This window comes from Triticum urartu, chromosome 1 (genome assembly GCF_003073215.2).
Source record: "Triticum urartu cultivar G1812 chromosome 1, Tu2.1, whole genome shotgun sequence".
Taxonomy (NCBI): Eukaryota; Viridiplantae; Streptophyta; class Magnoliopsida; order Poales; family Poaceae; genus Triticum; species Triticum urartu.
In genome coordinates, this window is record NC_053022.1 from 525,816,349 (window position 1) to 525,833,374 (window position 17,026).

General features: G+C 44.3%; 1 pseudogene; it reads left to right on the top strand.

The window, feature by feature from the left end:
* LOC125533048 overlaps positions 1–17,026 on the top strand; it is a 32,936-nt pseudogene that overhangs the window by 14,830 nt on the left and 1,080 nt on the right.

Sequence of the window (17,026 nt, forward strand, 5' to 3'; positions counted from 1 at the left end):
AGGGGTCGACTATCAGGATGTCCGGGGTCATGTCTCTAATGATCCGCATCTCCATACTCAGCGAAAACAGCCGAACGAAGGTGTAGTGCAGCGGATGAAGGTTAAACATAGCAAAGATGTCATCAAACCGCAGGACGATCGTACCCCCGATGTCGCCATCCACAAAGCCCTTGCCCTCTGGCACCTTGGCCACGAAAACCGGGTATGCCACATCCTTCTCTCTGAGACGCCGCTTCTCCAAAGAAAGAACACTGTCGTGCAGACTCCGCATAGCACCGGTTGCAGCATTGAGCATATTTGGCGGTAGCATCGCCCTACCCGCCACATGCACCCTCCTCGAGATATCCTTAGGTGAAGGTGGCCCGTCCTGAGCACGGATCGAACTCAGTGCCGGCTGGCTCGCACCGGCGCCCTTGTTAGTCTTTCATTTCCGTCCCTTCTTCTTGATCTCCTGTAATGGGACCGAGTTCTGCTCACAGACCACCTTCTTGAGCGTGTTGGGGCTGATAATATTTCGCACCTCAGCTATCTGAGGCTCGGTGAAGGCGGGAGCTGGAGGCGTGTCCTGAGAACTGAATGCTAGACGATGCCTGTTGCAATTGGATTTCTCCGCCGTACCAGCTAGATCGCGGTCGTCTTGGTTGGGTTCTTGAGAAAGAGGCCCGCAGAACTCGTCAGCGTAACCATGTTCGGCAAAGTACTTATCAACTTTGGTAAATGTACCGTCGTCGTTGTCGTCGCCGTCCGGATCCTGTGCCATAGGGCTGTCCAGATCCTGTGCCATAGGGATGTCCGGCAGGTCCGGTAGCGTTGCGGCGTTCTTGCCATGGCTTGGCGCCGACACGACTGGCGGTCTTGTCTGCGGGGTGGTGTCCCCCGCCCCCAAACGAATCTGGCTCTTCGGCCAAAGCAGGGGCCAGTTTACGCAGGCACTGAGGGTCATCTCATCTTCTTTGTCGGCCCCAGCGGGTCGAATCGGAGGTAACAGCTCGTCGCAGCCTGGCAGCACCCGAACCACTTCAACCCTATACATTGTGGGTGGCATCGGATTACCGTGGAACACGGGGTTGCCCGGTTGAACGATTCTGCCCTTGGCGACATCGACCAACTCGACGCCCACGAAGTGCAGAAGAGTGCAAGGAACGTCGGCGGCGCCCTGCGAAAACATGTAGGGCGTCAAGGATGCCCAGTCAAAGGCAAGGAGATGAAGCCATCGGCCTAGAGGCTTAGTTACCGTGATGCCGTGAAGCTGGGAACCGGGGGAGACCCCTGTTGGCCGCCCGCAATCCACGTCGTTAGCCCATGAATCAACGCAGGCACCATGGCGTTGAGCGTCGTTGCAAGTTGTTGTTGCACTTGCTCTTGGACAAGCTCCGGAATCCGCGCCACTTGTGCCTTGAGTGCTTCAACCTCGCGCGACTGGCTTTTCGAGCTGGTCTTTTTCTCCTTCCGCCCACCAGCGGTATAGTATGACGACCATTTTGTGGACAAGCCTTTGCCGGCCACACAACCAGCTGACGTCGGCTTATCGAGCTTATCCCTGTTTTTCATTACGTTTAGCGCCCTATTCAAAGGGGTGTCGAAAGGGGAGCTGTGAGATGACCCCGCGCTACTGCTTTCTTTGTCCTGCGGAAGGAACATGAACCATTTAGAAATATTGGGGATTAATTAGAGTGCAACCATATGGAGCTAATTACGCGGGGCTGTATTCCTTACCAGAACAAGCTCAAGCTCCTTAGTCTTCGGATCCGTGGTAAGCTCCTTTGTTACCAGGTCCTCCTTGTACCGGGCCCTGAGAAAGTTCCTGGTCTGCTTGTCACTGTATTTCTCGAAGCGGGGCGGTAGGCCTTGCTCGGCACGCTCCGCATCCTCCTTGTCCCATACAGGCTCCGCCACTCTATAACCGCCGGGACCGAGTTGGTGGACCCCTAAGTTCACCTGCCGCATTTCTTTCCCCCACTGACTTGATTCGGAGGTTGCGGGGCTCTGGCACTTGATCTTGAACTCCTTGTAGTCATCTTCGCTCATCAAAGGATATTTCGCCTTGATCTTGTCATAACTATCACCTTTATCAATCATTGCCTTCACCGTGCTTCTCCAAGTAGACAGGGCCGTGCTCATCTTCGTGAGGGCGGCACTGTTCACTTTATTCCCTGCGAGGCGTGTGTTTGCAAACTCAACGGGGAACTTGTATCGTTCGTGCAGCTTCGTGAAGAGGAGGCTGCGCAAATTCCCTCGATCCTTATGCCTTAGGTTCTCGGTGTTGATCGAGGCGGTGCTCCGAGAATGCACCCGAGCTGAACCGAGTACCCCTTGACTACTTGTTTGGGCGCCGTCGGTTGCCCGTCGGAGTTCACTTCAGTAAATTCCTCCCTGATGGTGCGGAGCGCGTTCGGGCGCCGGTCCTTTCGTTGCTTCTTCAGTTGGCTGCCATCTGTGCGTGCGCCGCCATCATCAGTGGTGGCATCCTCGGCGGCACCATCAGTGGTGGCATCCTCGGCGGCACCATCATCAGTGGTGTCATCCCCGACGCCACTAGGGGTTGTGTAGTCAGGATCAGTGTCTTCCGCGGCGTCCTCATAGCGGTGAGGTTGTTCCTCCAACTCCTGGGACAGCTCCCAGAATTGCTTGCCACCCGAACCGCCGGCCTCATCGTTGTGGGCCATGTTTCGCTCTAAATAGGAAAAAAGTTTGGTCAAAAAGTTGGTTATTGTCAAGAAACAAGATCATGGTCTCATCATTTACGGTTTGTCGACACCGAGGCATCCTAAAAGCTAAGCTTTTATCATTTAGGGTTTGTCGACGCCGAGGCACCCTAAAAGCCTAAGCGTACATCATTTAGGTTCTCATCGACACCGAGGCAACCTAAAAGCCAAGGTTTCATCATTTAGGGTTTGTCGACGCCGAGGCACCCTAAATGCTAAGTTTTCATCATTTAGGGTTTATCGATGCCGAGGCACCCTAGGTTGGGCCTAATCACTTGGCACTAATCAGTTGGCTCTATTGCCACCTATGTTGGGTTTATCATCTAGGGTTTATCGATGCTGAGGAGAATTTCTAAGTTGGGCCTAATCACTTGGCTCTATTGCCACCTATGGTTTAATGCAGCAAGAATAAAGGGGCAGTTGATCCTACTTAATTAAGTACTAAGATACCCCGGCCCATGCATTAGTAGCAAGTACCTCATATGTCCGATTTTTAGCAAAGTCATGCTAAAATTCACGGAAAATTTCAGCATGACCTTTGCTGAAAATAGGACATATGGAGTACCCGAATTTGCTGGAACAGAAGTTAATCGACATTCCGGCAAACTCAAGGGCCTCTCGGGGTACCTGCAAAATCATCACGACACGAAGGGCCTCTCAAGGGCCTCAAGCAGCAGCAGCGTCTCCCAGGACCCCATTTTTTTGCTAAATTTCTTTGAGCAACAATCAGAGCAGAAAATTCAGCATATTTCTATACAACAGCACTGTAAAGATGAAGAACAGTTCTACAACAGCCCACCTTTGATCATCATCTTTGCATCTCTTTCTCAATGTGATCAGTAATGTAGACATATTCATGATCTAGTTTAGCAGCAGGTTGCAAATACTTAACTGTCTAGAACATCACAGCATGCACAGTAATAAGAATAATGTAAACATTTGGCTTAGTTATAAGCATAGTATACTTCTTATAAACTGAAAGTGGAACTACTCACAATGAAGAAGTATTAGCAGATAGTTTGTCAACTCATGAAATAACATTTTTTCAGCCCAAAATGGATGCCATTTTATAACATTGCATAGCATTAGTCAGACAGAGCTGAGCCTTTCACCACTATATAATATTGCCATATAACAACACATGTTCACTGGGTGCCAATATGCCAAAATATAAAAAAGAGGCATACAAGAGACCCATCGAAGACAACACATGACTAATGTTGTACTAAGACCAGTGACATAAACAAAGCACAGCTGATGTGGTGCTAAACTGGATACTGATAAAGTTGCGAGGATGTGATGCTACACTACATTCTAATAAAGTTGGCAAGAGCACAACACTTGTAAGTGATACCCTGCTTCATTCACTATGTAAGAAACAAGTACATTGTAAGCATTGTATCAAAGCAATAACCAGAAGATACCACTTATGTATTAGCATTGTAATTTGTAAGCCAACAAAGTTATATAGGAAGTACAAGTACACAGGGAACTAAATAGAAGACTCTCCACAGGCAATGAATAGCATCCTAAAGCACAAACTAGAATGTAAAACAATGCCAGTTTTAGTGCATTGAAATGGCCAGCATGAATAAGCTACAATCATTACTGTAAACAGACAAGCAAAATAGTCATAGAATGTCTACATTACTGATCACTAACAAACAAGGCCTAGGAGAATAAACAAGCAAGAACCAGAACACCACCAGAGCTAGATAGATTATACCAAAATCAGTACACTAGCTAGTCGACAGACAGACTAATAGAGATGCGTAATTCACCAACCCTAGAACAGGGGGGAAGAGGGCTGTGGTACTCGCGGGAGGTAGCCTAGGGGGAGGAGGGGAAGGGGGGAGAGGTGAGGAATCACATGTGGGATAACGGCAAGCTGTCGTAGGAGGGCGCCGGTGTCGAGGAGGCGGCGGGCGGCGGCGCGTCGAAGAGGAGGCGGCGCGTCGAGGAGGAGGCGCGTCGAGGAGGAGGCGGCGCGTCGAGGAGGAGGCGGCGTGTCGACCTTGCCACCCACCTTGGAGCCGGAACCCTAGGGCATGCAGGCGCGTCGGACGGAGGAGACGGAGGGGGCGGCGCTCGCGGGGGAGGTGGGGCTCGGGGGGAGGCGGTGCTCGAGGGGGAGGAAGGGGAGAGGGAGGCGGCGGGGGCGCGTGGGCGGCTGCGGCGGACGGAGACGGAGGATGGCGGGGGCGCGTGGGCGGCTGCGGCGGCGGCGGCGGATGGCGGTGGTCGATCGAGGGGAATCTGGCGAGGGAGGAAGGGAGGACACAGTGCGAGGGCAGTAGGTGGAGTGGGGGGAGGGTTCTAATGGCGCACCACCCCCTCGTGCGCCATAAGTACGACTATTCTAATGGCGCACCACCCCTCGGTGCGCCATTAGAATTTTGTTTTAATCTAGCCCACTAGCCCTATCTACAACCTAACCCTATCTACAACAGAAGCCCCCCACTAGCCCGACTGGTGAACACGCAACACACACACCAGGAGGTCCTGGGTTTGATTCCCAGGCTCCTCAATATTTTTTATGCATTTTAAATGCTGTTTGATATTTATTTGTGTTTAAATATGTTCAAACTTGTTTAAATCATAACAGTAATATTTTTTTATAAAAACAGTAATAATTTTTTAAAAAATATGTTCAAATTTGTTACTTGAAAATATCATCATCGGCGGCGGTGGAACGGGGGAGGGTGCGGGGGGTGCCCGGTTGGCGGCGGTGGAGCGGGGGAGGGTGCGGGGGGCCGGGTGCTCGTCGGCGGCGGTGGAGCGGGGGAGGGTTGCGGTGGGTCGTCGGCGGCGGTGGAGCTAGCGGGGGAGGGTGCGGGTGGGATCGAGATGGAGGGGGATCGAGATCGAGATGGAGGGGGGAATCGAGATCGAGATGGAGATCGAGATCAAGTGTCCTCATGAATTCAAAAAGTGCCCATGAAATTTAAAAATATTCATGATATCAAAAAGTGCCCATGAAATACAATCGAGAAATGAAGACTACGATTTAAATACAATCGATCTTAGCTAGCTATATGTTCACAATCTTCTTGCCCTTCTTTTTCGCAAATGGAGTTCTTCTGTGGAACGGACGTCCTTTAGGTAGGGTGGTCCTGCTTCTTCTTGTGGTGTGTGCTGCTACTTCATCGTCGTCGTCATGTTCGATCTTCGGGTCGCCGTACTTGTCGAAGTCTTGCTCATTGGCTACTCCATCCATTCCGATGATCTTCCTTTTGCCTCTCCTCACGACAACACGACTGGGCTTTGACGGGTCGGTAATGAAGAAGCATTGGTCCACTTGGGAAGCCAGTACCCATGGCTCATTTTTCGCGGTGACATTTGCGCCCGCGGTCTTGGATTTGGCTTTGGGTATAACCATGGTGGTGAAATACCGGTCTTCTTTTAGGACGCTCTTGGCCCATCTGACACGGAACATCGGGACCTTCTCTCCAGCGTAGCTCAGCTCCCAGATCTCCTCGATCCTTCCGTAGTATCTGTCCTTGTCGTTACCGGTGTAGGATTCCATCGTTACCCCGGAGTTCTGATAAACATCGCTCTTCATGTCCTTGTTCTCGGTGTAGAATGTGTAGCCGTTGATATTGTACGCCTCATAGGTCATTAGGTTGTGCTCGGCGCCCTGTGACAAGGCGAATATGAGTTGTTCTTCCGTGGAAGAATCCTCATGTAAAGGGTACGACAGAAGCTTCTGCTTGAACCAACGCGTGAAACATGAGTTGTGCTCTTTGAGTATATCTCCGTCCGTCCTCTGTTGGCCTCTGTCATTGTACGTCTTCTCAATAAAGGTTTTGTGCTCTACCACCCAAGGATCGACCACGTCTATGTGTTGTAGCGCGACTAGGTTTGCTCTTTCAAAGTCGGCGAGTCGACCCTCGAAGTCGACATGCATTTCGCGATGACCCCCACGGTGACCCCATCCAGCGAACCTGCCGAGGTGCCTGTTGACGGGCAGACCAACGGGGTTCTCGATGCCTAGATAATTCGTGCAGTAGGAGATGCACTCTTCGGTCAGAAAGCCCCTGGCTATACTTCCCTCTGGACGTGACATGTTGCGAACGTATCCTTTGATGACACCATTCATCCTTTCGAACGGCATCATGCTGTGCAGGAACGTCGGCCCGAGTTGGACGATATCCTCCACGATATGGACCAGCAGATGCACCATAACGTCGAAGAATGCGGCCGGGAAGTACATCTCAAGCTCGCATAGTATCACCATGATCTCTTCCTGTAGCCTTCTGAGTTGCCTCACGCCAATCGACTTCCGAGAGATGACGTCGAAATAGTTTCATAGGCCAAATAGTGTTTCACGGACGTGCGCGTCCATGATCCCACGGATTGCAACTGGAAGTATCTGCGTCATCAGCATGTGACAGTCATGAGACTTCATCCCGCTGAACTTCTGCTTCGCTGGGTCTAGGTATCTGCTTATCTTCCCCGCGTAACCGTAAGGAAGTTTTACTCCTACGAGGCAGGTGAAAAACTGCTCGATCTCCTCCTGACTTAGAGTGAAGCACGCGGGAGGGTAGTCACTTCCGGTCTTCTTGGTCTTTTTGCCTTTGCGACGAGTTTCTGTGTCCTGCTTCACCTCATCATCATCATCATCATCATTAGCGTGAATCTCCTGCCTGATGCCCATTGATTTCAAGTCTGCCCTTGCTTTCGGCCCATCTTTGGTCCTCTCTGGCATGTTGAGCAGGGTACCAAGCAGACTCTCGCACACGTTCTTGGTGATATGCATGGCATCAAGGCTGTGAGGCACACGGTGGATCTTCCAGTACGGCAAGTCCCAGAAAACAGACCTCGTTTTCCATACCTTCAGCAGCGGCTCTGGCGCCTTTCGCTTCTTTCCCGGCTCTTGCGCCTTTTGCTTCTTTCCCGGCAGTGGGCAATCTTTCCAATTTTTCAACAGCTCGTCTATTTCCTCGCCGCTCCTCGTACGCGGGCGTATTCGGGGTTCAGTTTCACCATCGAACAGATCCTTGCGTTTCCTCCACGGGTCATCGTCGCGAAGCCACCTTCGATGTCCCATGAACACGGTTTTCGAAGACCCGGGATCTCTATCTAGCTGGCGATACGTTGTGTCATCCATGCACCTTACGCATCCAGAAAATCCATGGACTACCTGCCCCGCGAGATATCCGTAACCGAGATAGTCGTGCACCGTCGTGAGCAGTGCGGCTCTCATAGGGAAATATTCTTTCTCTGCGGTGTCCCACGTATTGGCTGGCATTTTCCACAGCGTGTCTAGCTCCTCTTTCAGCAGCCCCAGATACAGATTGATGTTGTTCCCTGGTTGTTCCGGCCCTTCAATTAGCATACTCATGTGAATGTACTTCCTCTTCATGCACAACCAGGGGGGAAGGTTGTACATCCACACAAACACAGGCCAGGTGCTATGTGTGCTTCTCTGGCTGCCAAACGGATTGACTCCATCGGTGCTCGCGCCCAGCACGATGTTCCTTGGATCCTTCCCAAATTCTGGGTATTCGAAGTTCAACGCTTGCCACTGGCTCGCATCCTTAGGGTGACTCAGCATCTTGTCTTTTTTATTTATCTCTGGATCATTTCCGTCATCTTCCCGCTTCTTCTCCTCCCTATCCGCGTACCAACGCAGGAGCTTTGCTACCTTAGGGTCCGCGAAATACCGCTGCAGACGAGGAGTGATCGGAAAGTACCACACCGATTTTCGAGGAGCTTTCTTCCTCTTCTTGTATCGAGTGACGCCGCACACCGGACATATGGTAGACTCCGCGTGCTCGTCCCGATAAATGATGCAATTGTTCATGCACACATGGTATTTCACATGCGGTAAATCCAGAGGACACACGATTTTCTTCGCCTCCTCGAAACTGGTCGGGCACTTGTTCCCCTTGGGAAGACGTTCGTGCCAGAATGACATGTTCTCGTCGAAGCATGCGTCGGTCATTTTGTGTTTTACCTTCATCTCCAGAGCCATGAGCGTTACTTTCAGGCGGGTATCCTCGGGCCTGCATCCTTCATACAATGGAGTAACCGCATCTATCTCCAGTTGATCCAGCTTGGCTTTCTCTCGGGCGGCAGCTCTTGCGTTATCCGTCTACTTGAGAAGCAGCTATTGAATATGAGGGTCCTGCACCCAGCCTCCATCGTCGTCTGCTCCGGCATCTTCATCTTCATGATCATGCCTTTCGTCTTGATCTTCCTCATCATCATGTATGACATCTTCTACATGATGACTGTGTACAGCATCACCGTCCTGATCATGTCCTGGAGATTCTTTGTCTTCTCCCCCGCCCTCGCCGCGGTGGTACTTGTCTTGTTGCCCTTCCTCATTTCTTGACCGGCCCCCATGGACGACTTCATAGTCATCTTCATCACCTTGCCACTGATAGCCATCCATGAAACCATGCAAGAGCAGGTGGTCCCGCACCTGCCCGGAATCCGGGTCCGCAATAAGGCTCTTCAGCTTGCATCTTCGACACGGACATCTTATCTCCGTCTCGTTCTTTTGAAGTATCTCGGCCTTCGCGGAGCTCAAAAACCTATTCACGATGCCTTCAGTCATCGTGGAGACCATGGTCGCCTGCGGGGTAGAGCAAAACGATATTTTAGAACCAAGAAAAAATTTGGCATGACCTTTCCTAAAAATAGGACCAAAAAGAATGCATAGTGCCAAAATTCTCGCCGAAACGGAAATGTATCAAAACATTCCAGCAAAATATTGGCAACTATCGCATTTCAAATACCGGTACCTTCAAACACAAACATATATGCAACACCACAAACACATGCAACACCACAAACATACATAGATCTAGCTAGGCCACAAAAAGTGCATGTGCACGTTGTTGGAGCGAGTTAGGAAGAAAAAAAGTAGATCTACATCATGAAGATAGCTTTCCCCTTAATTACCTATCAAAAAAGGTAATTTCACCACTTAATTTTGATGAATCTATGGTGGAAATGAGGTGAGGAGGAGGAGGCAGCCGAAAGCTTGGAGTAGGAGGTGGAGGGAATGAAGTGGGGAAAGTGAGTGGGTAGGTGTGGGGCTGTCCAAAATATCTTGTTGGGGTCCCAGGTTACTAATGGCGCACCACCAGCAAATGCGCCATTAGTAACCCTGGTTACTAATGGCGCACCTGCAGGTGGTGCGCCATTAGTAGTTTTGCAAAAAAGTAAAAATAAATATATATATATATATACTAATGGCGCATCGGGTAATAGTGCGCCATTACTAGTTTAAATTAGTAATTGCGCACTGTGAAACGATGCGCCATTAGTAGTTTTGCAAAAAAAGAATAAAAAAATTACAGTAATGGCGCACTGTCTGCCTGATGCGCCAACTAGTAATGGCGCACTTCGACCTGATGCGCCATTAGTTTGTATGGAAAAATGGGAAAAAAATTAATACTAGTGGTGCACCCTGTTTCTGGTGCGTTATTAGTGTCTTCTACACTAATGGCGCATCACCAACCGGTGCGCCATTAGTATATAGTAGTGGCGCACTGCTTTCATGGTGCGCCATTAGTATCAATCCTATCTATAGCCCTTTTCCTAGTAGTGCAACCTCGACAACGAGCCATGGCACCCAGACAATGTCACGCCGAAATACCTCTACGGAGCCACCATCTACAATAGCGTCCCCTCCAGAAAGAGCCGCTACGACATATCGATCATTCCCGCCGCCAGATCAATGCAGCCGCCTATCATCAACACTATTGAAACATACACTGTTGTAACCACCACCAAGCTTGGCGCCGACTCCCTGGATGGTACGTTTTATTCAGATGCAAAAAATCAATTTAGCTACTTTTCAATCAGCTGAAATTTCACTTTTGGGTCAGTCAAATTTGTGACCATTGGATTTTTCTGTAAGATCCGCGCTGCGTTTTTTTTCTGACCTGTGTTGTCTGTTGTGTGGGCTTCTCTTGTTTTTTGACTGACCCCTTGGGTCAATCGATTTCATTTCTGGGCCGGAGCCCATTAACTCTGCAATCTAGCCCTCCTCTCTCTCCCTTGATTTTTTTAATACTTTTATGTTTTTATGTGCTTTTGCTTTTGTTTTTCTGATTCCCTTTGTTAGTTGGTTTTATTTCTATTTTGTGGATATTTTTTGATTTATTTATGTTTTCTGTTTCTATGGGTTTTTCTTTTCCCCATTTTCTTTCCTGGTTATTTTTGTTTTTTGTGGGTTTTTGGCTAAGTGTAATTATATAAAAAAATACTATATAATATGTGTCAAAATTTTATGATTATATGTACACTAAAAATGCGCAACTTCTGTGCTAATAGTTTGCAGAATAATACATTATTTGTTTTATTAATTTCAGTTCCTTTCTTCTTTAATGGGAAAGCAATGACACTAATTCATTGTTTCTTAGAAAACTTCATTATTTTAATTTTGTTCAAGTTTTTATTTCATTTTCTTTATTCTTCAAGGGTAATATCAATACCTCTAATTCATTCCTACTTAGGATATTTTTTTGTGAAATTTCATTGTTTGTGCTTATTTTTGCATATTATAAAAAAGCGCAATTTCTATTCAAACCGTGTGCAAATGTTATCATTATTGTTTTTCTTTACTTTTTTCTTCTTAAAAGGTTAATACGGATACCACTAGTTCATTATTTTGATCCGGAGAAGTAGAGAAACCATGGATCAAATACCAATGCCACTAATTCATTATTTCTTTAGATAATTTTGTTTTGCGACAAATTTCACTATTATGTGTTTATTCTTGCATATTATAGCAAATAGCAATTTATGTGCAGATTTTGTCATTCTTTTATAGAGTTGTTTATATGATTTTCTTTCTATTTAAGGGTATTTTTGCTTCACTTTTTTATTTCTGTTTTCTGTTTCTATGGGTTTTTATTTTTCCCATTTCCTTTCCTTTATTGGTTATTATTGTTTTTTGTGGGTTTTTGACTGAGTCTAATTTTATACAAACAAATACTATATAATATGTGCCAAAATTTCATGATTATATGATTATTTTTTGCATAATACGATAAAGTGTAATTTCGGTGCAAAGTTATGCGCAAGTTTTTTTTTGTGTTTCTTCTTAAAGGAAATACATTATTTCAATTACACTATAGAAATTATAGTAGGATTTCTCGCAGATTTCTCCCACTCACTTCCCACCCTTTCCTCGCCAATTTCTCATGCCCTTTTTCACATGCCATATCGCACATGGGCATATGATTATTGTAAAGAAGCACAATTTTTATGTATATTTCGTGCAAATTTTGACATTGTTTGTTTCAGATCATTTTTCCATTTTTTTGTTCTTAAATGGTACTCCCTCTGTAAACTAATATAAGAGCGCTTAGATTACTACTTTAGTATTCTAAATGCTCTTACATTAGTTTACGGAGGGAGTAATACCAATGCCGACCATTCATTCTTCCTTAGGAAATTTAATTCTTTCTTTTATGGGTATTTTTGCTTCATTTTTTTATTTTTGCTTTCTGTTTCTATGCATTTCTCTTTTCCCTTTTTTTCTTTCCTTTATTTGCTATTTTTTGTTTTTTGTGGGTTTTTCGCTGAGTGTAATTATATACAAACAAATACTATATAATATGTGTCAAAATTTCATGATTATATGATTATTTTTACATATTACGATAATGTGCAATTTCGGTGCAAAGTTGTGTGTAAGTTTTTTTTAAGTCTTCTTCTTAAAGGGAGTACATTATTTTAGTTACACTATGCGTAAATTATAGGAGAATGTGAAAAATGCATTATTATATGCTTATTCTCTGCATATTTCAAAAAGTGCAATTTCAGTACAAATTGTGTGCAAGATTTGAAAGTTTTTTCTTTTGCATTTTATTTCTTCTTAAAGAGTTTCATTTTTTCTTAGAAAACTTCATTACTTTGATTTTGTTTAGGTTTTTTTTTTCTGAAATGGTAATACCAATGCCACGAATTCATTCTTTCATAGAAAACTTCATTTTCTTATTGTTTTATTTGTATTTCATTTTTTATTTTGCTTTAGTTTTCACTAATATATATATATATATATATATATATATATTCTTGCATATTATAAAAATGCAATTTTTGTGTAAGTTATCTGCAATTTTTTTCATCATTTGTTTAATTTATTTTCCATTTTCCTTCTTTCTGAATGGTAATACCAATGCCAATGATTTGTGCGAATTTAATTCCTTTCTCTTTAAAAATCTCCTTTAGTTTTGTATTAGTTTTAGTATTAATTATGCTCCATCCGCACAACCAAAAAGCTAATGATGAGTGTGTGTGGTGCTTGTGTGTGTATGCATGTGGGTGTGTCTGTATGTTTATTTGCACATGGCGCCTATATGTACATGCTCTTGCATCACAACCTAACATAGTTTCAGCCGCTAAAGTCCACAGTATTCATGCATGCTTTGAGATGAATATATGAGGCTACAAGGTGGTTAAGAAAAAAAGTGACCAGTCGATTTTGTGACCGTCCGATTCTGCTTGGAGATTTGTGTTGTTTTCTTTTTTTTTCTATATCATTTTGATGGTGAGTTGGGCTATGTGGAATCGATTGACCCCTATTTGTGGAAATTTAATTCTGTCTTTTGTAGGTATTTTTGCTTCATTTTTTATTTCTATTTATGTTTCTATGTGTTTATTCCTTTTTTCTTTCATTTATTGTTTTTTGTGGCTTTTTGGCTGAGTGTAATTATATACAAACAAATACTATATAACATTTTCCAAAATTTCATGATTATATGATTATTCTTGCATATTACGATAAAGTGCAATTTGGGTGCAAAGTTGTGCGCAAGTTTTTCTTTATTTTCTGACTTCTTAAAGGAAATACATTATTTCAGTTACACTATGTGTAAACTATAGTAGAATGAGAAACATGCACTATTATATGCTTATTCTTTGCATATTTCAAAAAGTGCAATGTAAGTGCAAATTGTTGTGTAAGTTTCAAAAGTTTTTCTTTTTCATTTTCTTTTTTCTTAAAGGGTTTCATTCTTTCTTAGAAAACTTCATTATTTTGATTTTGTTTATGGGTAATATCAATTTATTCCTTCATAGGAATATATTTTTTCACAAAAATTTACTATTATATGCTTTTCATGTTACAAAAGGGGCATTTTTGTGCAAATTGTATGCAATTTTTTCATCATCTTCTTCTTAAATGGTAATACCAATGCCACTAATCATTTCTTCTTGAAAAAATTTATTGCGAAAATTCACTTATTATATGCTTATTCTTGCATATTATTAAAAAAACATAATTTTAGCGTAAACTTTGTGCAATTTTTTTGATCATTTATTTTTTATTTTTTTTATTCTTAAAGGGTACTAGCTATAGCACTAATTCATTCTTCCTTAGGAAACAAAATTATTATTTTTTTAAATATCTTTTGTATTTTTTACGGGTAATACCAATGCGATTAATTCATTTTTCGTATACAACTTATCTTTTGCAAAATTTCACTATTATATTCTTATTGTTGCATATTAAGAAAAGCCGCAATTTATGTGTAAATTATGCACAAATTTTGTCATTAAATTTTATTTTTTGTTCTTTCTTCTTAAAGGGCAGTCCCAATGTTCGTAATTCATTATATCTTAGAAAGTTTATTTTTATTTTAGGCTCGATTGAATAGGGACGTGCATGATTGTCGCTTGAATATTACACAGGAGAATCAGATTATGTTACGTACGTATAGTTGCCACCATGAGAATAAGATTAGTTAGTTTCTGTTAAAAAATGTTCCGATACGTACATCCGGACGCAGCAAGGAAGAAATACATGCATGCGTGAAGTGAAATGAGCAGTTGGATGATGAAGTGAGCAGGTAGTACTGGAACGGTCGAGTAGAGCAAATCGACTGAAAACGTTATTGGTCAGTCGACTGACCGGAAAACAAATATCAGTCAACTGACACCTAGCCTGTCCCAAAAGATACATATAGATGGACAAGCACACACTGAAAAGAGTTACATATTCATGAGTGTTGGCGCCGCCTCCTCGCAGCGCCGACCTTCTTCTACCTCGAGCTCCCTCGCACAACTCTCTCTTCTCTCCTTTGTCTCTCAAGAACACAAGGACACACACCGGGACAGAAAACACACACGCACACGCACATTCACCTGGGAGAAAATTAGCTTTGCCTTTGCTCCCGGTGACAACACATATGCTACATGGTTTCCTCTAGCCCTCACAGCCTCACTTTCTCATTTCTTTGTTCACCTTAAATAGCTTGTAGTACAACAGACTCACACACGATCGTACTACCAGCTAATCTCTAAACTCACGCTCGAACTCACACGGCCATAGGCCAACGTCCTGATCCACTTTCTATGCACACGTCCTGTGCCACTACTCCACTAATTCTTCTACGTGCAACCTCCACCAGCTAATGACGTGCATGTACTAATCAACACGACCGAATCACTCGGCAACATGCCAACTACCTCATGCATGCATGGCTGCTTCAAACCCATCTGAATGACTCACCGGTTCAATATGTTGCATGTCACGCTCCACCTTCTGCCGCGCCTTGCCGCTTCTCACGACATCGCCGTGTCGCACGGCACATTTGGCATCTCGCCGTACTCGCCACATTGCATAGCAGCCCGGCATCTCGCCTCCTTTCCGCGCACAACACTGAAGCTTCGCCGGACACTTTACACCCTAGACTCTACTACATGCAAAACTCATACATGCAAATACTTGAGATCAAGATTAAACCTAACAATAAGTGGCTTGAGATTCTTTTAAATCTCTTCTAACATGCTAACTAATAAAATTGCACAAATGTTTCACTAAATTGCACACGTTCTCAACAGGTGCAATTTTAGATTTATATAGCAGTACACAAATTCTGAATATCTGAAGCAACTGTGAATTAGCAAATAGCAAAATCAAAAGCGCATTGAAAAATTGAGAACTACTAACTGCAGTGTCTGCGATCATGGCAATCAAGGTGAAGTATCAGGTGCATAAAAACTGGTTTGGTGTCCCGTGCGGTCCGGAGACTGTTATGGTGTGGGACAGGTTGACATGTAGCTACGCCACTGCAAGGCCCCCAAGGATTATACGCTTGTAAGTACTAGATCACTAAAGTAGTGATCCGAACACTCTTATATTTCTTTATGGAGGAAGTAGTTCATATCAATTTGTTAGGATCTTATGTTAGTGAAAACCATAACTGGTAATATTAAATGGAGAAGAGGGTTACGTTTCTACTATCATCAACTGAAACTGATCCACTGATCATTTGCTATATGCAGAGACTTGTCCTTGAGAGGTCTGAACGGTGATATCTCATCTTCTTTCACCGATCTCAAAGCTATCCAGTACTTGTACGTCTTATGTTATGGATCTGTCCTAATGTCCACTTAGTTTTGCAACAAAAACGATAAGAAAGTGTTTCATATCTCACAGGAATCTATCAAACAATAACTTGGTAGGATCAATTCCAGATGCCCTTTCGCAGTTAACTTCATTGACAGTTCTGTAAGCCGGGCAACTTTTGTCAAAATTTAGCATTCCCATGAATTACTTCTGAGTCATGTAAATTGTCTTAGTATTTCTTTTCTGCAGAGATTTGTCACACAACCAGCTCAATGGAGCAATCCCATCTAGACTTCTCAAAAGAGTTGAAGACGGCTCACTAAATCTAAGGTACCCCTACCCCCCACACCCACCCACACATTTTAATTCCAATTCTATCTAACATCATAGCCCACATATTTATTTAATATTTGTTAGATATGGCAACAATCGAGACCTTTGCGCCAATGACAATTCATGTCGGTTGGCAACTAAACGAAAGAGCAATCTGGCAATCTACATTGCCGTCCCTGTGGTTGTGTCCATGATAGTGGTGATAGTAGTGGTAGTACTCCTGTGCTCGCTAAGATGGAAGAGACAAGGTAAGGCATCGACATGAGCACAATCACCGCCTAATCTTTTTCCCAATCACACTACTAAGTCTAGTTGTACTGTTTGTCACCTATTAAGGATCAATGAATAACTCCGTGGAGCCACAAAATGAAACCACGACGAGCTATGTGTCAGGAAACAATGCTCATAGGGACAGTTTTCCACTGCATCAACTTGAGAGTCGCCAGTTCACATACGAAGAGCTCAAGATGATAACAAACAACTTCCAACGAGTACTTGGCCAGGGAGGGTTCGGGTACGTCTATGATGGTTTTCTGGAGGATGGCACTCAGGTGGCGGTAAAGTTACGGTCTCATTCTTCCAGTCAAGGTTTCAAGGAGTTCCTTGCAGAGGTACATGTCTTCTTTGATTGCACTTGATGTTTCAAGGTAGGGATTGTGCCAAGAAATTT